This window comes from Somniosus microcephalus, chromosome 8 (assembly GCF_052327205.1).
Source record: "Somniosus microcephalus isolate GS21.2 chromosome 8, FLI_Smic_1.0, whole genome shotgun sequence".
Lineage (NCBI taxonomy): Eukaryota > Metazoa > Chordata > Chondrichthyes > Squaliformes > Somniosidae > Somniosus > Somniosus microcephalus.
Genome location: NC_140994.1, coordinates 259,066,495 through 259,088,680, shown reverse-complemented (window position 1 = coordinate 259,088,680; position 22,186 = coordinate 259,066,495). Strand labels below are relative to the sequence as shown.

The following is a 22,186-nucleotide window of genomic DNA, read 5'->3' as shown; positions in this document are numbered from 1 at the left end:
GGATTTATAGCAACAATAACTAGCATTTTGTGGTAAACCACTGTTATACCTGTCTGTATGTGTATGTGTATTCCACTAGGTACAGGTCTGGACATGCCTCGGCTGACTCCTCCCACTATTCCAGGTATATAAGTGACTACCTCCCAGTCCCTTAGTATTCTGGACGGGTCGACCACTCGAGACTAGACCTTCATTCTTTAGTTAATAAAAGCCTGGTTGTTACTCGCTTAACCTCAGTCTTTTGAGTAATTGATGGCGCATCACATATGTAACGTTTTAAGGTAGTAGAACGTTCCATGGTGCTTCAAAGGGACGTAGTCGGGAAAAAATTGACAATGAGCCAAATAAGGAGATATTTGGACAGGTGACCAAACGCTGGATCAAAGACGTAGGTTTTAAGCAGAGACTTAAAGGAGGAGAGGCAGGTGAAGAGGCGAAGAGGTTTGGGGAGTGAATTCCAGAGCTCAGGGCCGAGACAATGGAAGTCACAGCCGCCAATGGTGGGCAACAGAAGTGGGGGATTCACAAGAGGCCAAAGTTGGAGGAACGCAGTGCCCTCCAAGAGTTGCAAGGCTGGAGGAGGTTATAGAGCTAGGTCCGGGCGTGGTCATATAGTGATTTGAACACCAAGATGAAAATTTTAAAAGCAAGACTCCCAGAGGGTGGTGAGGGTTCACCCAGAGGGTGGTGGGGCTCTGGAACTCACTGTCTGAAAGGGTGGTAGAGGCAGAAACGCTCATCAGATTCAAAAAGTAGTTGGATATGCACCTGAAGTGCCATTACCTCCAAGGCTACGAACCAAGAGCTGGAATGTGGGACTAGGCTGGATAGCTCGTTTTCGGCCGGCACAGACACGATGGATCGAATGGCCTCCTTCTGTGCCGTACATTTATATGATTCTGTGATTTAATGAAGACATTGGTGGACCGTGATCCAATGTAGCTCAACGAGCACAGTGGTGATGGGTGAACAGGATTTGATGTGAGCTAAGATATGGCAAGCAGCGTTTTGGATCAGATCAAGTTTATGGAGGGTCCAGTCTGGAGGTAACAAAAACATGAATGAGAGTTTCAGCAGTAAATGAGCCAAGGCAGGGGAGGAAACGGGCGATATTACAGAGCTGGAAGTAGGCAGTCCTTGTGATGGAGAGGATATGGGTCAGATGGTCAGCTCAGATTCAAATCGGACCCCAAGTTTCTGAGCAGTCTGGTTCAGCCTGAGACAGTGGACAGGGAGGGGAATGGAATCAAATTGTTTGTTTTCTTTTAAATAATTGTCAACATGAGTCTCAAAACTGGCTTCAGATTATGGAAGAAGGTTGCCTTTAATGGGCCGTATTTTGCGACCCCTATGGGTGAGCACGAGGTGTGTACGCACCCATAGGGGCCGCGCAAGTTCCGGGTTTAGGCATGTGAAGCACACACACTAAAACCCGGAACTTGCGATCTGTCAAGAATCCTCTTGACAGATCCACCACATCCACAGAAGGTGGGCCTCTGCGGATGGAGAGTTGTGCTATTTGCTCAAATTCCGCTCGTTGAATGCCCCTGAAATTCTTATGCCTGTGGGAGTACCTTCACTGCATGGACTGCAGCAGTTCAAGAAGGCGGCTCACCACCACCTTCTCAAGGGTAATTAGGGATGGGCAATTAAGGCTGGCCTTACCAGCGGCGCCCAGATCTCATGAACGAATAAAAAAAAGCAGGAGTAAGGCCTGCTTTTACCAGCATAAGAGTTTTAAAAAATAGAAAAATAAAATGTTATCACTCATTTATACATTAAAACGCCTGTCCAGTAAGGTAAATTTATTTTTAGCCCCGTTAAAACATATCGTTTTGTTCCAATATATTACATTTTTGTTTAAAATATTTAATTAATTGGCATTTTAATTAATTTTAAATATGTAATAATTTTTAAATTTATTTCATGTGTTCGTGTATTTTTTAAGTGATCCCCATTCATACATATGAGAGTTCCGTACATACAGAACTCCCATAAGTATGAATGGGAAGTCCCTTCTTTTATTGGTTCAGCCAGCCCACGTGATCCCAGGGGTGCTTGCGAACCGCATGTACCCCTGGGATAGGTGGGCCTCTGCCTGCGGGTACCCGGAGAGGCCCAGGATCGCAAGCCTCCATATCTCCTGGGCCATCAGGTAAATGCATAGATATTTTACAGGTCGGAGCCATCTGCCTCCGATCGCAAATGTTGGGCAATTATCTGTGTATATTCTAAAAATTCTAAAAATTTAGAATATGAATGTTCTACATCTAGATAAGAATAACTTTCAATTCTTATACCAAGCATTATGAAAATTAATGTCCAAGAAGAATTACCAAAAGTTGACTTTTACAAATACAGTTAATAGCTGGCCGGGCATCATCCGTGCAGACAGAAACAGAGTTAGCATTTCAGGTTGTGACCCTTCATCAGAACTGGAAAAACTTAGAGTTGTAACAGATTTTAACCAGGTACACGGGCAGGGAAAGGGGGTGGGGAAGGGGAGGAAAGAACAAAAGGGACGGTCTGTGATAGGGTGGAAGGCAGGAGTGGTGAAATGTTGCAAATGGGTATGGCAGAATCATCAACAGCTGCCGCATGAAAAAACAGGGGCAGAGCCTATGGTCAGAAATTGTTGAACTCGATGTTGAGTCCAGGAGGCTATAAAGTGCCTAATCGAAAGATGAGGTGCTGTTCCTCGAGCTTAAGTTGAGCTTCGTTGGAACAGTGTAAGAGGCCGAGGATGGTGCGATCAGAGTGGGGAATTAAAGTCACAGGCGACCGGAAGCCCGGGGTCACGTTACGGACTGAACGGAGGTGTTCTGCAAAGAGGTCACCCAATCTGCGTTGGTTTCAGCAATTCCATTCTCCCGTTTCTCCGTCTCCTATACATCTGTTCTGATGATGCCACCTTCCATACTAATGCTTCTGATATGTCTTCCTTTTTCCTCAACTGAGAATTCTCCTCTACCATGGTTGACATGGCCCTCGATTGTGTCCATTCCATTTCCCACACTTCTGCACTCACCCAGTCCACTCCCAGTTTGACCTCTCCATTCTCGGCCTCTTACGCTGTTCCAATGAAGCTCAGCGTAAGCTTGAGGAACAGCACCTTATCTTTTGATTAGGCAATTTACGGCCTTCTGCACTCAACATCAAGTGCAACAATTTCAGACTTAACCCCGCCACTATTTTTTCAGGTGGCATCTATTGATGATTCTGCCATCCCCATTTGCAGCATTTAACCACTCCTGTCTTCCACCCTATCACAGACCATCCCTTTTGTTCATTCCTCCCCTCTATCTTTCCCTGCCCGTGCACCTCGTTAAAATCCATTACCTCTCTAACTTTTTTCAGTTCTGACGAAGGGTCACAGACCTGAAACATTAACATACATATAGGCCTAGAAATTCGGTATAGCCGCATTTGGGGCGCTAGTCCTGGCGATGCACAAAGTTTAGCGGCAGGCGCAATTTAGCACCACCGAGCACGATATTGGGTTGCAGCACCCCTAAAGGTGATTGTGGCGCTAAATCAGGTGCTGCACGCTATTCTTAAGGCGCTAACCCGGCGGCGCAACCCAATTTCGCGGCCGTGGGGCACAGCGAGGGTACTGTCAATAATCACTTTCCCTGAGACACACTGGCGCCAGCCAGTTCTTAAAGGGGCAGGTCAATTGGCATCACCAGACACACTCACTGCCTTGTAGGCCTTCAAAGTGGTGGGAGCCTACCTGTGGCGCACCAGCCTAGCAAGACATGGAAAGGGTGAGGCAGGGGGTGGAATGCCTCACTGATGGGGCATTGGATGCTTTGGTTGGCGCAGTGGAATCAAGGCCAAGGAAGATGGTCGGAATGTGATTTATGTTTTGGACAGTCTCCCGGGTGTGAGACGCAGTTATGTGTCAGTGTATTAGTTTTGCTTTCTGTTGCCATAGCTTTCTCATGTTTGAAGGAACCACCTTCTGTGTAATGAAACACTGATGGGTCTTCAATAACCACAAAACTAGAAGTTATAGACTTAAACAAGTTGGCTTTTAATCACTAAGATCAGAGCTAACATCTCAACACGCCAACTGGTTCACAGGAATGAGTCATACAGATCCTGGGATCTTTATGTAAGAGAAGTCAGGGGCGGAGCCAAGAGCCAAGACCTGGAACCTCCCAGGTTAGTCGGGAAAGAGGAAGTGAAACTATACACAGTGGGGGAGGGTAATATACATGAGTGCAAAACGAATACAGGATCAAGACAAACAGATTTCATTACATTCACCCCTTCTATAGATTTAGTCCATCGGGTGATGTTTCTTAAAAGTTGGTATAAGTGTGTCTGTCAGGTGGTTTTGCAGTTCTCAGTGATCGGCGCAAAGCCAGTTGGGGTGCCTCTAGGGGAGTGGATTCTGGTTCCTCTGCTGTCCGGGCCTCCACAGTGTCTTCCAGGTTATCTGCAGTGTCCTCCAGGTTAAAGTTGGGTATTGATACCTCTGGGCGTCCTGTCTCTTTGTAGTGTAGGTCTTCATCGGGTAGTCTCCCATCGTTCTCTCCACTCCCCGAGGGAGCGAGGTCTTTTATGGAAACAGTGTCCTCTCGCCCGTCAGAGTATTCGATATAGGCGTACTGAGGGTTTGCATGGAGGAGCTGTACCTTTTCCACAAGGGGGTCCGTTTTATGGCCTCTCACGTGCTTCCGCAATAGTACTGTCCCCAGGGACGTCAGCCACGCGGGTAGAGATATGCCCGAGGTGGATTTCCGGGGGAAAACGAACATCTTTTCGTGAGGGGTAGCATTAGTGGCAGTACATAACAGAGACCTTATGGAGAGGAGCACGTCTGGGAGGACTTCCTGCCAGCGGGAGGTCAGAAGGCCTTTTGACTTTAAGGCTAACGTGACAGCCTTCCAAACAGTAGCATTCTCCCTTTCCACTTGCCCATTACCCCGGGGGTCGTAGCTAGTGGTTCTGCTAGTGGCTATCCCCTTCGAGAGCAAGAACTGGTGCAGCTCGTCACTCATGAATGACGTCCCCCTATCGCTGTGTATGTAGTTCGGCATGCCAAACATGCAGAATAGATTACAGAGACACTTGATGACCATGGCACTGGTCATGTCTGGGCAGGGAATGGCAAAGGGGAAGCAGGAATATTCATCAATGATATTGAGGAAGTATACGTTATGGTCGGCAGAGGGAAGGGGTCCCTTGAAGTCCAGACTTAGGTGCTCGAATGGCCGTGTGGCTTTGATAAGCTGTGCATGGTCAGGCCTGTAGAAACGAGGCTTGCATTCCGCACAGATGCGGCAGGCTCTGGTCATTGCCCTGACCTCCTTGATGGAGTGGGGCAGATTGCGGGACTTTATAAAATAGCATAGTCGGGTGACCCCTGGGTGACAGAGGTCATTGTGGAGACCCTATAATTTGTCCATATGAATGCTGGCACACATTCCCCGCGATAGGGCGTCTGAGGGTTCATTAAGGGCTCCCGGCTTGTGCATAATATCATAGTCGAACGTGGATAGTTCGATCCTCCACCTGAGTATTTTGTCATTCTTGATTTTCCCCCTTTGTTTGTTATTAAACATGAAAGCCACCGACCGCTGGTTGGTGAGCAGGGTGAAACGTTTGCCGGCTAGGTAGTGTCTCCAGTGCCGCACTGCCTCCACTATAGCCTGTGCCTCCTTCTCGACAGAAGAGTGCCTGATTTCAGGTCCCTGAAGGGTTTGGGAGAAGAAGGCCACAGGTCTCCCAGCCTGACTGAGGGTCGCAGCTATGGCAACGTCTGACGCATCGCTTGCGACTTGAAAGGGAATGCATTCATCCACTGCACACACTGCAGCCCTTTCAATGTCCTGTTTAATACTGGTGAAAGCCTCACGAGCTTCAGCTGATAGTGGGAAGGATGTCGATTTAATGAGGGGTCGGGCCTTATCAGAGTAATTGGGCACCCATTGGGCATAATACGAAAAAAATCCCAGGCACCTTTTTAAGGCTTTGGGATTGTGTGGCAGGGGCAGTTCCTTTAGGGGGCATAATCGGTCAGGGTCCGGTCCAATAACCCCATCCTCCACCACACAGCCGAAGATACAGAGACGGGTTGTGTTGAAGACACATTTGTCTTCGTTGCAGGTTAGGTTCAGCTTTAGGGCAGTTTTTAAGAATCTCGCAAGATTTAGATCGTGGTCTTGCTGGTTGTACCCGCAGATAGTGACATTGTCCAGATAGGGGTAGGTAGCTTGTAGTTTATTCTAGTCAACCATGCGGTCCATCTCACGTTGGAAGACCGAGACCCCATTTGTTACCCCGAAGGGCACTCTGAGAAAATGGTAGAGGCGCCCGTTCACCTCGAAGGCGGTGTATGGGCGGTCCTCCATTCTAATGGGGAGCTGGTGATACGCGGATTTGAGGCCGATAGTCGAGAAGACTCGGTATTGCGCAATCTGGTTGAACATTTCTGATATGCGGGGTAAAGGGTAGGCGTCCAGCTGGGTATAAATATTAACAGTCTGGCTGTAGTCAATTACCATCCGTTTCTTTTCGCTATTTTTAACTATGACTACTTGGGCATGCCACGGGCTGGTACTGCATTCAATAATGCCTTCCCGCAGGAGTCTGTCCACTTCCGCCTTGATAAAGTGTCTGTCTTCCAGACTGTACCGTCTACTTTTGGTCGCTATGGGCCTACAGTTCAGAGCGAGATTAGCGAATAAAGAGGGCGGGCTGATTTTTAAGGTTGATAGGCCACAGACTGTGAGTGGCGGCTGGGACCCGCCATATGCTAGCGTGACACTTTCGTGGTGGCACTGGAAGTCCAGGCCCAAGATTACATTAACACAGAGTTCTGGCATCACGAGGAGCTTAAAATCCTTGTAGTCCGTGCCTTTTACAGTCAGTGTTACCACACAGTAGCCCAAAATGTCTGAAGTGTGGGGCTTAGCAGCCATAGCAATTCTGCTCCGTGTAGGGGTTACCGTTAATGAGTGCCGCCGTACCAGGCTAGGGTGGATAAAACTCTCGGTGCTCCCGCAGTCAATTAAACATTTCGTTAAATTCCCGTTTACCTGTATGTCCATCATGGATTTTGTCAACGGGTGTGGCCTGGATTGATCCACCGTGATTGAAGCCACTGTTGGGCCCTGGGCGGCCATTGAGTCGGGAAAAGATGGCGGGTCCCAAGATGGTGGCCCGCACGGCACACACGAGGTGGTGACGGAGTTGGAAATCGGATTCCCCCTGCAGACTTTGCTAAAATGCCCCTTTTTCTTACACTTGAAGCATGTAGCGTCCTTCGCTGGGCATCATTGTCTGGGGTGCTTGGCCTGGCCGTAGAAGTAGCATTTCGGGCCTCGAGGCATTGCCGCTGTAGTAGGACTCCTGGGTGAACTTCTGTGTGGGGACTCCGGCGGCGTAGAGCTGGTCTGAGACCTGGATGGGAAGATGGCTGATTCCAAGATGGCGGCCCCCTCGGCGCGCACGAGGCGGTGAGGGCCGCATGGCCGGAAGAATATGAGTCAGAGTTTTTCTGGGCCACGTCCAGCGATCGCGCAGTGGCCACTGCCTTTTTTAAGTCCAGGACCTCCTTCTCCAGCAGTCTTTGCCGGATATAATTCGATTTGAGGCCCGTGATGAAGGAATCGCGGACCAATTCATCAGAGTACGCGTTGGCCGTCACGGCCTTGCAGTTACAGTCCCGGACCAGTTCCTTTAGGCCCTGTAAGAAATCGTCCATTGATTCCTCTGGTCGCTGCCTGCGTGTAGCCAGCAGATGTCTGGCGTACACTTCGTTTACCGGCCTCTGGTATTGGGCCTTCAGGATAGTGATGGCCTCCGTGTAAGAGGTGGCGTCCTGGATGAACGAATAAATCCGATGACTTACGCGAGTAGTCAGTAGACTCAGTTTATCTACCTCGCTAGCGGATGAGGCCCCCGCGAAGAGTTCGAAGCATTTGAGCCACTGTCCAAATTGATTTGATGCTTCAGCAGAATGTGGATCCAAGTCCAGATGCTCTGGTTTTAGGAGTCAATCCATCCTAGTATTCTTTAGTGATTAAAATTGATGGGCCTTCAATAACCACAAAACTAGAAGTTATAGACTTAAACAAGTTGGCTTTTAATCACTAAGATCAGAGCTAACATCTCAACACGCCGACTGGTTCACAGGAATGAGTCATACAGATCCTGGGATCTTTATGTAAGAGAAGTCAGGGGCGGAGCCATGAGCCAAGACCTGGAACCTCCCAGGTTAGTCGGGAAAGAGGAAGTGAAACTATACACAGTGGGGGAGGGTAATATACATGAGTGCAAAACGAATACAGGATCAAGACAAACAGATTTCATTACAAACACTTTCTTCATTTACAATGGCCATGCATTCTATTTACATGCATCTTGCCCGTCACAGGCTTGGGGGTATCAGATCGGTTCCATTCCTGTTCTTGGGATGGCAGCAAGCATTCCGTGAGAGGGGCCTAGAAGCTACTTCTGATCAGCCTCTGATGCGCAGCCTGAGAAGAGCCGCTCGCGTAGAAGTTCAGGCCAGCAGGCATCTTCTCAGCCACTGACAGAGATGTCCTGCACCTTATCTGAGGCTGCAGATCTGGCTGAAGCAGCTGGCACAGCTCAGTCACCACCTCCTTTCTAAATCGCAGCCTTCTGACACACTGCTCCTCCTGCATGTTCATGTAGGAAAACTGCTGTCGGAAAACCCTGCCAGCGTAAGGTCTGCTGTGGCGACGTCTGTTGGCCCTCCTCCGTCTGGCCATGCCCGCCCCCCTCTCCCAGCATCTCAGTGCCCTTTCCAGATGATTCAGCAGCAGGACGTTCCTCTCCAATGCAGCCCCCATAATAAGTGCCCACAGGAAGGTTGCCCATTGTCAAGGCTCACCAACAGCAAGGTGATGGTCAGAAGGCTGAAGATCGTCTGCCTGTGCTGGCTCATTGGTCAAATGGCTCTCAGTGTGCAGCTCAGCAACTCTTTGTAGCTCTCAAGGAAGTTGTGCTCCAAAAATGGCTGCCGCTTTTAACCCACACCAGTCCCCTTTAAATAACGCTCCTCCAGCCCGAGAGCAACTTGGAAAGGTCTAGGTAAGCTGTCACTATTAGCGCCAGGTGCTACGGAGGGGTCGCCACTGAATTTCCGGTCCAGGGTGCCCAAAAGGAGTTGCACACTCAAATGACATCATAATCAGCCTGCGCCCATGAGCAGGCGCTAAGATTTAGCGCCGGCGCTAAATGCATGCTCAATATGGGGCAATGCGCAAAGCGCCTTGCTCCCGCCCGGAAATTGGCTAGCACCCCACTTCTCGGCCTCTTTAGGCGTTAATCGGTGGCGCTAACAACCGAATTTCTCCCCCATAGAAACATAGAAGATAGGAGCAGGAGTAGGCCATTCGGCCCCTCGAGCCTGCTCCGCCATTCAATGAGATCATGGCTGATCATTCAAATTCAGTACCCTGTCCCTGCCTTCTCTCCATATCCCGTTATCCCCCTAGCCTTAAGAAAAATATCCAACTCCTTCTTGAATATATTTAATGAATTGGCCTCTACTGCCTTCTGTGGTAGAGAATTCCACAGGTTTACCACTCTCTGGGTGAAGAAATTCCCCCTCATCTCTGTCCTAAATGGCTTACCCTTATCCTTAGACACTGACCCCTGGTTCTGGACTCCCCAACCATCGGGAACATCCTTCCAGCATCTAGTCTGTCCAGTCCTGTTAGAATTTTATAAGTTTCGATGAGATCCCCTCTGATTCTTCTAAACTCCAGCGAGTACAAGCCCAATCGACCCAATCTCTCCTCATAAGTCATTCCTTCCATCGCAAGTATCAGCCTGGTGAATCTTCGCTGCACACCCTCCATGGCAAGAACATCCTTCCTCAGATAAGGCGACCAAAACTGCACACAATACTCCAGATGTGGTCTCACCAGGCCCTGTACAACTGCAGCAAGACATCCTTGTTCCTGTACTCAAACCCTCTCGCTACGAAGGCCAACATATCATTTGCCTTCTTAACCGCCTGCTGCACCTGCATGCTTACTTTCAGCGACTGGTGCACAAGGACACCCAGGTCTCGTTGCAATTCCCCTTCTCCCAACCTATTGCCATCCAGGTAATAATCTGCCTTCCTGTTTTTGACACCAAAGTGGATAACCTCGCATTTATCCACGTTATATTGCATCTGCCATGCTTCTGCCCAATCACCCAACCTGTCCAAATCATACTGGAGTTTCTCGGTATCCTCCTCACAGCACACATGCCCAGCCAACTCTGTTGCTCTCTCCATGGATGCCGCCTGGCCTGCTGAGTGTTTCCAGCTTTTTCTGTTTTTGTTTCAGATTCCAGCGACTGCAGTATTTTGCTATTGTACAGTTAGTAGCTCCCCTGTTAAAATAATTGCCCCCATTGATAGTGCCAGACTTTGAATATCAGCACCCCTTATTTCATCTCTCATTTATGGCATCATAAATATGAAAAGAATGAATAGAATGAATACGTAATTTTGGTAATAATTGTGTCTATTCAGAATCATGAAATGAAGATTAGTTTTTGCTGGAGATCCAGTCTTTAGTGCCTTCAACAGTAGTTTTAAGTGAACGTTTTAATTAAATTATGTACTTTTAAAACTTTTAATGGGCGTTTTAGCAGCAAAATTAAAGTCTATATATACCAGTTAAGCAAGCAACATGATAATGAAACCATATTAATTTGTTCCTATTTGCAATTATAATGTAATAAAGATAAACGAATTGCAGATGCTAAGATATGGAGGATATTGTACAAGTATCAATTGCATTCCATTGTAGCTACCTACCTGAGACGATTAGCATCTGATTAGTTTGTACTATGTTCAAGTGATTTGTATCATGTCTAAATATGGCCTCAGCCTATCGCCTTATTTGCCAAAGCTGCTATCACATTCAGTATTAAAACATCTGTCTCGTTAAAGGCATCACTTGTCTCCATTAAATATATTGTTTATTCAATGATTATGTATGAGGTTAATCTTGCTTTTTTTTTTGCAAAATTATGCCCAGAAATTCGGGTCGGGGGCTTCCCGCGGGTGCAAGCCCCGACCTGCACTTACCTAGCGCGCCAGCCGTTGAGCTGTGGGCCCGCATGGGATTCCGATCCTGGGCCTCCTCAAACTGCCGGCACGCAGTGCTTACATATCCCAGGGGTGCAGTTAGTTTGATGCGTCCCTTGGGATCACGTGGGCCATGGAGAGCCAATGGTAGCAGGGAATTCTTCATTCATAAGTTTGACAGGAAGAGCTGCAAACCTATAAATACTATAAGCCCCAAAACATCGCTAAAACTTCAAATACTTTTTTTAAAATTATCACATTGTTAAAATAACTATCAATTGCATGAAATAGCTATTTTAAACAATAATTTAAATTTTTGAAAAAATTAATTACATTTTCTAACGGGGCTAAAAATAAAATTACCTTTCTTTAAAGTATTTAAAAATAATAAACCTGTGGAAAAACTGTTTTGGTTTTAATTAATTCACCACTTACGTTGTTAAAAGCATGCCTTGCGCCTGCTTTTTAAAAGTGTAACTGCTGGAGAGTTACCCTCCCGGAGAAACCTGCAAAAAAAACGTAAGTTCAATGCGCACGCGCTGCCTCTCCGGCGCACGCGTTCAACCTCTGAACCCCTTCTTTCACGGGAACGGAAGTGCCGGTTTCCCACGCATGCGAAGTGCATGCACGAAACCGGAACTTTCATTGGGCCTACGCGTGAGTATCCTGTGCATACTCACGCGTTGGGACCCGAATTTCTGGGCCATGTTTAGGCGTTTATCTAAAATATCATGGGCTGAATTTTTGACCACTATAGGTGAGCACGAGGTGCGCACGTGCCGGTAGGGGCTGTACAATGTTGGGGTTTAGGCATGTGAACTGCATACACTTAAACCCATCGTTTGCGATCTGGCAAGAATCTCCTTGACAGATCCTCCACATCCCCAGGAAAAGTGCCCCTGTGGATGGAGAGCTGCGCAATTTGCCCAACATCCGCCCGCTGAAAGGCCGTGGAATTCTTATGCCTGTTAAAAGCAGGCATAAGACCTGCTTCTACCAGCATAAGAGTTTTAAAACATAGAAAAATAAAATTTTCTCACTCACTTATACATTAAAAACCCTGTCCAATAATGTAAGTTTATAATTAGCCCTGTTACAACATATTGGCCCATAACTTCTGATCCCTACACACCCGTAGGAACCTCGCAAGTGCCAGTTTCAGGCATGCGAAGCACATGCGCTGAAAACCGGCACTTCCGAACTGTCAAAAATCCTTTTGACAGATCGCCCACCTGCCCTGGAGAAGGTTCGCTTTCTGCAAAACCTCCGCCCACTGAAAACCTTTAAAATCTTACGCATGGTAAAAGCAGCATAAGAGTTTTAAAAATGTGTTTAGATGTCTTTTTTCAGAGATCCCCATTCATACTTTTGACAGGTCTACCTGTCAAAACTATGAAGGGGGATTCACTTCTCCCATTGGATCACCTGGCCCACATGATCCCAGGGACACTTGAGAACTGCCTGCGCCCCTGGGACACCTGGGCCTCTGCGCGCGTACACCAGGTGAGGTCCAGGAGTGGAAGAGTTCGGACCTCAGAGGCCCTCAGGTAAGTGCGTAGATTTTTTTCCAATTGGAGGCATCCACACGCAAGAAGCCTCCTATCGGAAATTACGGGCCATAACTTTTTTTTCAAAATATTAATTTTTTTGTTTAAAATATTTGATTAATTGTCATTTTAATTAATTTTATATACATTCTTTTTTTAAATTAAATTTCATGTGTTCGTGAATTTTTTCAGTCATCCCCATTCATACATTTGACAATTCCGTACGTACAGAACTCCCATAAGTATGAATGGGATTCCCTTCGTTCATTGGTTGGGCCAGCCCACGTGATCCCAAGGGTGCTTGCGAACCACATATGTCCCTGGGATACATGGGCCTCTACGCATTTCTACCAGGAGATGCTCAGGATCACAAGCCTCTATATCTTCCGGACCATAGAAACATAGAAACATAGAAGATAGGAGCAGGAGTAGGCCATTCGGCCCCTCAAGCCTACTCCGCCATTCAATGAGATCATGGCGCATCATCCAAACTCAGTACCCTGTCCCTGCCTTCTCCCCATATCCCTTGATCCCTTTAGCCTTAAGAAATATATTTAACTCCTTCTTGAATATATTTAATGAATTGGCCTTCACTGCCTTCTGTGGTAGAGAATTCCACTGGTTCACCACTCTCTAGGTGAAGAAATTCCTCCTCATCTCTGTCCTAAATGGCTTACCCCTTATCCTTAGACTGTGACCCCTGGTTCTGGACTCCCCAGCCATCGGGAACACCCTTCCTGCATCTAGTCTGTCTAGTCCTGTTAGAATTTTATAAGTTTCAATGAGATCCCCTCTCATTCTTCTAAACTCCAGTGACTATAAGCCCAATCCACCCAATCTCTCCTCATACATCATTCCCACCAGGTAAATGCGTAGATTTTTTGAAAGATCAGAGCCATCTGCTCACGGGAAACCTCCGATTGCAAATTCAGGCCCCATATATTTAGTGCTCTTTTATTTTGGAATAAAAATCATTTGGATGAGACCTTAAATCCATGTCGCAGCTGTCTGTTTGCCCGGACGTTACTGATCCCATGACACTTTCCAAGATGGTTCAATGGTTTATCCGTAACTCCTAGTCAAGTTTTCTCCTTCAACTAGTACCATAAAACAAATTCTGCTCATTCACCTCATTGTTTTTTGTGGGATTTTGCTGTCACTCAATTGTCAATGCATATCTTTATATGTGACTGCTTTTCAAAATTAATTTGTGTGAGCATTTTTAAAATGTTTGTCTTGCCTTGGCTGAGTTGGCATATGTAGTTTAGCTGTACTCCATCAACTTTTGTAAGGAATTGACTAGGAACACCAGGGATAACTGCCCTGCTCATCTTCGAAATACTGCGGTAGGATCTTTTACATCCAGCTGAGAGAGCAAATGGGGCCTTGGTTTAACATCTCATCCAAAAGACATCATCTCCGACAGTGCAGCACTCCCTCAGCACTGCACTGGAGTGTCAGCCTAGATTTATGTGCGCAAATCTCTGGAGTGGGACTTGAAACCATGACCTTCTGATTCAGAGGTGAGCGTGCTACCCACTGAGCCTCGACTGACAGAGGCATCATCAAATATTGAAACGAAAGTCTTCTTTCACTTTACAAGATACACAATAATCCAATCAACTTTATGGATGAAATATTTGTCTTCCTGACAAAATGACTTTAGCTTGATGTGCTGTGAAAATATTGGGAGGTGGGTGGAATTGTGATGCATCCCGCAAGTTTTCTGTCGGAAACGGCTGGAGCTGAATCCAATTCAGCAGCATGACATTCGGCATCAGAAGTGCGTGGACGCCATATTGGTCACTGCTGGATTGAGGCCAAGGGTATGCTGCCTGCAACAAGTGCAGGCATCTTTTAAATATGATAGCAAGGGCCATGATACTTACTCACGTGTTTCTCCCTCTTTCCTCTGAGACAGACAGTGGTGGGTTCAAGTCCCAATGCAGAGACTTGAGCACATAATCTAGGCTAACACTCCAGTGCATTACTGAGGGAGTCCTGCACTGGCTGAGATGCTGTCTTTCATATGAGACATTAACCCAAGGCCCCCTCTGAAGAAGAGCAGGATGACATTGATATTTGTGGGACCGTATTGGGCACAAATTACCTACATTTCAACAATGACTGTACTTCAAAAGTATTTAATTGGCTATAAAGTGTTTTGGGACATTCTGAGGTTGTGAAAGGCACTATATAAATGCAAGATATTTATTTATTTTTTGAATCAGGATCCTGCTGTTCAATTCATGTCTCTGTGTGCTTCCTTAACATCAACTCCCCTGCACATCATGGTGTGATAATTTGGAATGTGCTTTCACAAACATTTTGAATGGGATGCTCCCCTCCATCACGGCAAGTCTCTGGATAGTAGTTTTAGGCTATTAGGGTGCATTTGGCCAAATAATTTGAATATTTTGGCAAGTGTTTCACTGTTTAATAATTTTACAGGGTGAGTTTGTGGAGGGCAAGATCTGTTTCACAGGCACAACAGCAAAATACTGCAGATGCTATAAATCTGAATTAAAAACAGAAAATGCTGGAAATACTCAACAGGTCAGGCAGCATCTGTGGAGAGAGAAATAGAGTTAACATTTTTGGTCATCGACCTGAAACGTTAACTCTGTTTCTTTCTCCACAGATGCTGCCTGACCTGCTGAGGATTTCCAGCATTTTCTGTTTATATTACTGTTTCACAGGATCGGCCTGTTCTGAATTACTGAACAGTTTAATGCTGCTGGGCTTACCATTAAGCCTCCTGGATGAGGAGGCTCGGCAGCAGCAAAAAGGCAGACAAGACTTGCACAGATTGCAACAAGAGGGCAAAGTAGACAAAGATGCAGGAGACATTAAAGCATGCGGGTATTTGGGAACAGAATATCATACCTGATCCTTACAGAAGAGCAGTGCGTAAGATAGCTTTGTTTCAATTGTATTGTGTGCAGTTTTGGTCACCTTATCTGAGGAAGGATGTCCTTGCCATGGAAGGAGTGCAGCGAAGATTCACCAGACTGATACCTGGGATGGCAGGAATGACGTATGAGGAGAGATTGGGTCGATTGGGCTTGTACTCGCTGGAGTTTAGAAGAATGAAAGGGGATCTCACTGAAACTTGTAAAATTCTAACAGGACTAGGCAGACTAGATGCAGGAAGGATGCTCCTGATGGTCGGGGAGTCCAGAACCAGGGGTCACAGTCTAAGGATAAGGGATAAGCTATTTAGGACAGAGATGAGGAGGAATTTCTTCACCCAGAGAGTGGTGAACCTGTGGAATTCTCTACCACAGAAGGCAGTAGAGGCCAATTCATTAAATATATTCAAGAAGGTGTTGGATATATTTTTTAAGGCTAAAGGGATCAAGGGGTATGGGGAGAAAGCAGGGACAGGATACTGAATTTGGATGATCAGCTATGATCGCATTGAATGGCAGAGCAGGCTCGAGGGGCCGAATGGCCTACTCCTGCTCCTATCTTCTATGTTTCTATGTTTCAACAGGGAGCCAGTCACGTACCTGTGATGCATTTTGCAGCAGGAATTGGAGCCCAGCACTAGTGCTTGCTCTGCATTGCCAGTGGGACTGAAGGTCACCGTGGCTCTAAATTATTATGCCTCTGGCTCCTTACAAACTATTTCTGCTGACATCAGCAACCTCAGTCACTTTGCTGTGCACACAGCCATCTGGCAGGCCATTGATGCACTGTTTGCAAGGCATTAACAGTTCATTTCCTTATCCATGTAGGAAGAAAGAGCATTGGCATTTCACCACATTTCTGGATTCCCGCAGGTGCAAGGCATCATAAATTGCACACACCTGCTCCTCATCACGAACCAGCTCGATTTCTTAACAGGAGTGGTTTATATTCATTCAATGTTCATCTTGTTTGTGACCATAAGCAGCGAGCCACGTAGGTCTGTGTCCGGTTTCCTGGCAGTAGTTCTGAGATTTTCATACTACGCAGTCCTGAATATGCCTACTTCATCACCCAGCCCATCTAGTGTTAGGCTGGCTGTTGGGGTACAAGGGCTATGCTCCAACCAACTCGATCATGACTCCTGTCAGGAACCCTTGCACAGATGCTGAGTGTGGATATAATGAGAGCTGTGGCAGCAAACCTGTCTCATTACACATTATGCAGACCATTGGCATCCTGAAATAATGGTACGCTGTCTGGAAAGCTTGGGAGGGCCAAAGTGAGTATCATGATTCATAATGGTGTTCTGCATGCTCCACAATCTTGACATACAAATGGAAGTTGTCTCAGAAGAAAGAGGTTGAGAATGAAGATGAAGAAGTTGGCTTCTAGAACGATATGACAAGGAACCATACGAGTGTATTAGGGTTAAATTGCTGAGATAGTTTAGGAAATTAGATTCAAAGATATGATGGTAGATAAGCAATGGCAAATATTTAAAGAAATAATTCATAAATGTTGGTATTCAGAGGTATTTGGAGGCCCTTATACATGAATCACCGAAAGTTAACATGCAGGTACAGCAAGCAATTAGGAAGGAAATCATCTGTTCACCTTTATTGCAAGGGGGTTGGAATATAAGAATAAGGAAGTCTTGCTGCAATTATATAGGGAATTGCTGAGACCAAACCTGGAGTACTGTGTACAGTTTTGTTCTCCTTGCCTAAAGATGAATATACTTGCCTTAGAGGGGGTGTAACGAAGATTCACTTGATTGATTTCTAAGATGAAAGGGTTGTCCTATGAGGAGTGATTGTGTAGAATGGGCCTATATGCTCTGGAGTTTAAACAAATGAGTTGTGATCTCATTGAAACATATGCAATTCTTAGAGGGCTTGAAAGGGCAGATACTGAGAGCCTGCCTGGAGAGTCTAGAATAAAGGGTCAGCGTCTTAGGATAAGGGGTTGGCCAATTAGGACTGAGTTGAGAAATTTCTTCACTCAGAGGGTTGTGAATCTTTTGAATTCTCTAGACCAGACGACTGTGGGTGCTCAGTGCTTGATTATATTCAAGACTGAGATCGATAGATTTTTGGACACTTATGGAATCAAGGGACTTGTGGCTAGGGCAGGAAGGTGGAGTTAATGCAAAAGTTCAGCCATGATCTTATTGAATGCCAGAGCAGGCTCAATGGGCCGTATGACCTACTCCCACTCCTGTTTCCAATGTTCTTATGTTCCTATGGTGAGGAACTGAAAAATGCAGAAGAAGAGTATGAGGTAGCACTACAGTGAGCTGTTAGAGATGGAAGGCAGTATATTATTGAAAAGAGATTTTGCCAAACAATCCCTTTACTGCCAAAAGCAACAAGATTTCCTCCTTCCATTTCACCCAATCCTGGCACCCACCACATCAATGCCCTCAACCAGTACAACTGTTATTTGCAACAGACTTGATTGCTGATACCACAAATGGTTGCATGACTACTTCATGATTACATATCACTGTTGTCAAAGCCCTGGTGCCTGTCTTCTGTGCTCTTTTATCTATTCTAGTGCTCCTATCAGGTGGTTTCCCAGTGGCTTAGAGCTTGGCAGGTGGAAGGCTGCTGAACGTCCGCTGACGAAACTTGAGATGGCTGTGTTGGGCAACCTTGTGGAGCACTGGCCATTGATGAAAGGCTACAGCCTGCTGAGACTTGGCTTTGGCTGGGGCCATCTAACAATGCTGGCTGTCTGGCACCAACAAAGGCACTGGTTGAGAAGCTGCTGGGGGGATCTGGCATGCTACAATACTAGGAGGGGAAAGCAGGTGCTTCTCCCAAGGAGCCGATGCAACTCTCAGAGGGATGATCCTCAGCACACCTGCTACTCTGCACACGAACAGAGCACAGGCATGCTGTGAGCATCTCTTGGCCCCTATACCCGCTCTCCTTCAGGAGTTGAAAGCCAGAGGAGCTGCTGCAGCCCAGAGTCAAGATAGCAGCCATCTGATTTTCCAGAAAAGCTGCCAAAGCTTTCACTAAAGGCTCCATTGCTTTGGGTTCCCTGGCAGTGCTCACAGGGTTGACTACTCACTCAATATTTGACTGCATTTTCTCAATGCGATGCCCAACTTGGAGCTGGACTCATCTATACTCTCCAATGTTTTGCACAATCTAGCTAGCAGGCAGCCAAGTGCACGTAGAAGGTCTGCATGGATTGCCATCAGTTTTCTTATGTGTAGTTGGTCCCCTATGTGCTCATCTGTACCCTACACAGCAGGGCTACAATGCAAGTTCCCCCTCTGTTGAGCTGCATCTTGGGCCATTCTATCTCCCAGCCCTTGCTCCTGCACACTCATGCTGGGTCCATCTCCACATGCAGACCACACTACCCTACTCTCTGAACTACACGTGGTGCCACTCCCTGAGTTGGTGTCTGTAAGTGTAATTTGAGCGATGGCTCCTGGTATACAGTGCTGCCCTCTTTATCTTATTATTCTGCCTCCTGAGGGCTGAGTGGAGCTTCTGGGGCAGAAATAAAGAGGTACAAGAGTTGAATTTAGGGGCATGGGTATGCTGAGACAGATGATTGATTTCTGAAGGTAGCAGCAATTTATCATTCATCATGTAAGTGACTAGGGAAGGAGGAAAATATGGCTTAAAACCCTGCAGGACTTCTCCTTCAACCTTAGCAGATGCCATGTTCCTGATACACCCCCGCCCACAATGTCCATTACCCACTCACCAATTAGTGACAGCGCATGGGTGAAACTTGGACCGCCCCCTGTGGTTGTCTGCACTGTATTTTATGTTTCTTCAAATGCATTTTTATGGGACAAGTACAAGTCACGTTAAAAATTGAAAAGCTTCCCCATTGCAATGTTTTAATCATAGAAAGTAGAATAGTGCAGCACAGGAGGAGGTAAGTTGTCCCTTCAAGTTTGTGCAATCCAGTTAGTCCCACTCCCCCACTCTTTCCCCATATCCCTGCACTGCCCTCATCCATCCTCTCTGGTTACCTCATTAAAAAAACTCAATTAAGTTAGTTGAACACTATTTGCCCTTACTAAATCCATGCTGGCTCTCCTTTAAGATATCCATGCTTGTCCAAATGACTGTTAATTTTCTCCTGGATTAATATTTCTAAAAGCTTCCTCACCACCGACGTTAAACTGCCTGGCATGTTATTGTCAGATTTATCCTTCTCCTTTTTGTATAAGGGTGTAACATTTACAATCTTGAAATCCTCTGGCACCACCCTTATATCTAAGGAGGATTGGAAGATTGTAGCCAGCACCTCTGCAATTTCTAGTAGCATAGTGATTATGTTGCTGGACTATTAATCCAGAGGCTGGGATTAATGATCCACCAGAGGTAGCTGGGGAATTTAAATTCAATTAAGTAAGTCTGGAATGAAAAACTAGTATCAGTAATGGTGACCATGAAACTATTGGATTGTCATCAAAACCCATCTGGTTATGAGTATGAGAGTAAACTTGCAAGGAACATAAAAGCAGATTGTAAAAGCTTCTACAAGTATGTAAAAAGAAAAATATTAGTGAAGACAAATGTAGGTCCCTTACGGTCAGAAACAGGAGAATTTATAATGGGGAACAAGGAAATGGCCTGGCAATTAAACAAATAGTTTGGTTCTGTCTTCATGGAAGAGGACACAAATAACTTCACAGAAAGGCTAGGGAACCAATGGTCTAGTGAGAAGGAGGAATTAAAGGAAATCAGTATTAGTAAAAAAATAGTGCTGGAGAAATTAATCGGACTGAAAGCCAATAAATCCCCAGGGCCTAATAATCTGCATCCCAGAGTACTAAAAGAGGTAACCTTGGGAATAATGTATGCATTGGTTGTCATCTTCCAAAATTCTATAGATTATGGAACAGTTCTTGCAGATTGGAGGGTGGCAAATGTAACCACACTATTTCAAAAAGGAGGGAGAGAGAAAACAGGGAACTACAGACCTGTTAGCCTAACATCAGCAGTAGGGAAAATGCAAGAACCTATTATAAAGGATGTGATAACAGGACACTTAGAAAATATCAACGCGATTAGGCAAAGTCAACATGAATTTATGGAAGGGAAATTGTGTTTGACAAACTTACTGGAGTTTCTTGAGGATGTAACAGGTAGAATAGATAAGGGAGAACCAGTGGATGTGGTGTATTTGAATTTTCAGAAGGCCTTTGATAAATGCCCACATAAGAGGTTAGTGTGCAAAACTAAAGCACATGGGATTGGGGGTAATATACTGGCATGGATTGAAAATTGGTTAACAGACAGGAAACAGAGATTAGGAAAAAATTGATCTTTTTTGGGGTGGCAGGTGGTGAGTAGTGGGGTACCACAGGGATCAGTGCTTGGGCCCCAGCTATTCACAATATATATCAATGATTTGGATGAGGGAGCCAAATGCATTGGGCCAGAAATTCGGGTCCGCACAGGTGAGTACGTGCTGGGTACTCACGCGTAGGCCCAATGAAAGTGCCGGTTTCGTGCATGCACTGCGCATGCGTGGGAAACTGGAACTTCCGTTCCCTTAAAGGAAGGGGTTCACAGGTCGACCATGTGTGCTGGAGAGGCAGCGCGTACGCCTGGAACTTATGTTTTTTTTGCAGGTTTCTCCGGGAGGGTAAGTCTCCAGGAGCTATGCTTTTAAAAAGCAGTTGGAAGGCCTGCTTTTAACAAGCTAAGTGGTGAATTAAGTAAAATTAAAACATTTTTTCCACAGGTTTATTATTTTTATATAATTTAAAGAAAGGTAAGTTTATTTTTAGCCCCGTTAGAAACTGTAATTATTTTTTCAAAAATTTAAGTTATTGTTTAAAATAGTTATTTTATGTAATTTATAGTTATTTTAAAAATGTGATTTAAAAAAAATGTATTTGAAGTTTTAGTTATGTTTAGGGGCTGCATTGTATTCATAGGTTTGACAGGTCTTCCTGTCAAATCTATGAATACAGATTCCCTGTTACCATTGGCTCTCCATGGCCCACGTGATCCCAGTGGACGCTTTGAACTAACTACGCCCCTGGGATACGCAAGCACTGTGCGCCGGCAGCTGGTGCAGGCCGAGGATCGGAATCCCACACAGGCTCACAGCTCAATGGCCGGCGCGCTAGGTAAGTGCAGGTCAGAGGCTTGCACCCACAGGAAGCCTCTGACCCAAATTTCTGGGCCAATATTTCCAAGTTTGCTGATGACACGAAACTAGGTGGGATTGTGAGTTGTGAGGAGGATGCAAAGAGGCCTCAACGCGATTTGGACAAGTTGAGTGAGTGGGCAAATACATGGCAGATGCAGTATAACTTGGGTAAAGGTGAAGTTATCCACTGCGGTAGGAGAAACAGAAAGGCAGAGTATTATTTAAATGGTGATAGATTGGGAAATGTTGATGTACAAAGGGACCTGGGTGTTCTTGTACACCAATCACTGAAAGCAAACATGCAGGTGCAGCAAGCAGTTAGGAAGGCAAATGGAACATTGGCCTTCACTGCAAGAGGATTTGAGTACAGGAGCAAGGAAGTCTTATTTCAGTTATACAGGGCTTTGGTGAGACTACACCTGGAGTACTGTGTGATGTTTTGGTCTCCTTACCTAAGAAAGGATATACTTGTCATAGAGGGAGTGCAGCGAAGGTTCACCAGACTGATTCCTCA

The 22,186-nt window shown here is 45.9% G+C and overlaps 1 protein-coding gene across 9 annotated transcripts in view; it reads left to right on the top strand.

Annotated features, from left to right (window-relative positions):
• Nucleotides 1–22,186, top strand: part of LOC147114292 (protocadherin alpha-C2-like) — a 308,165-nt gene that overhangs the window by 77,090 nt on the left and 208,889 nt on the right. The window lies entirely within an intron of this gene.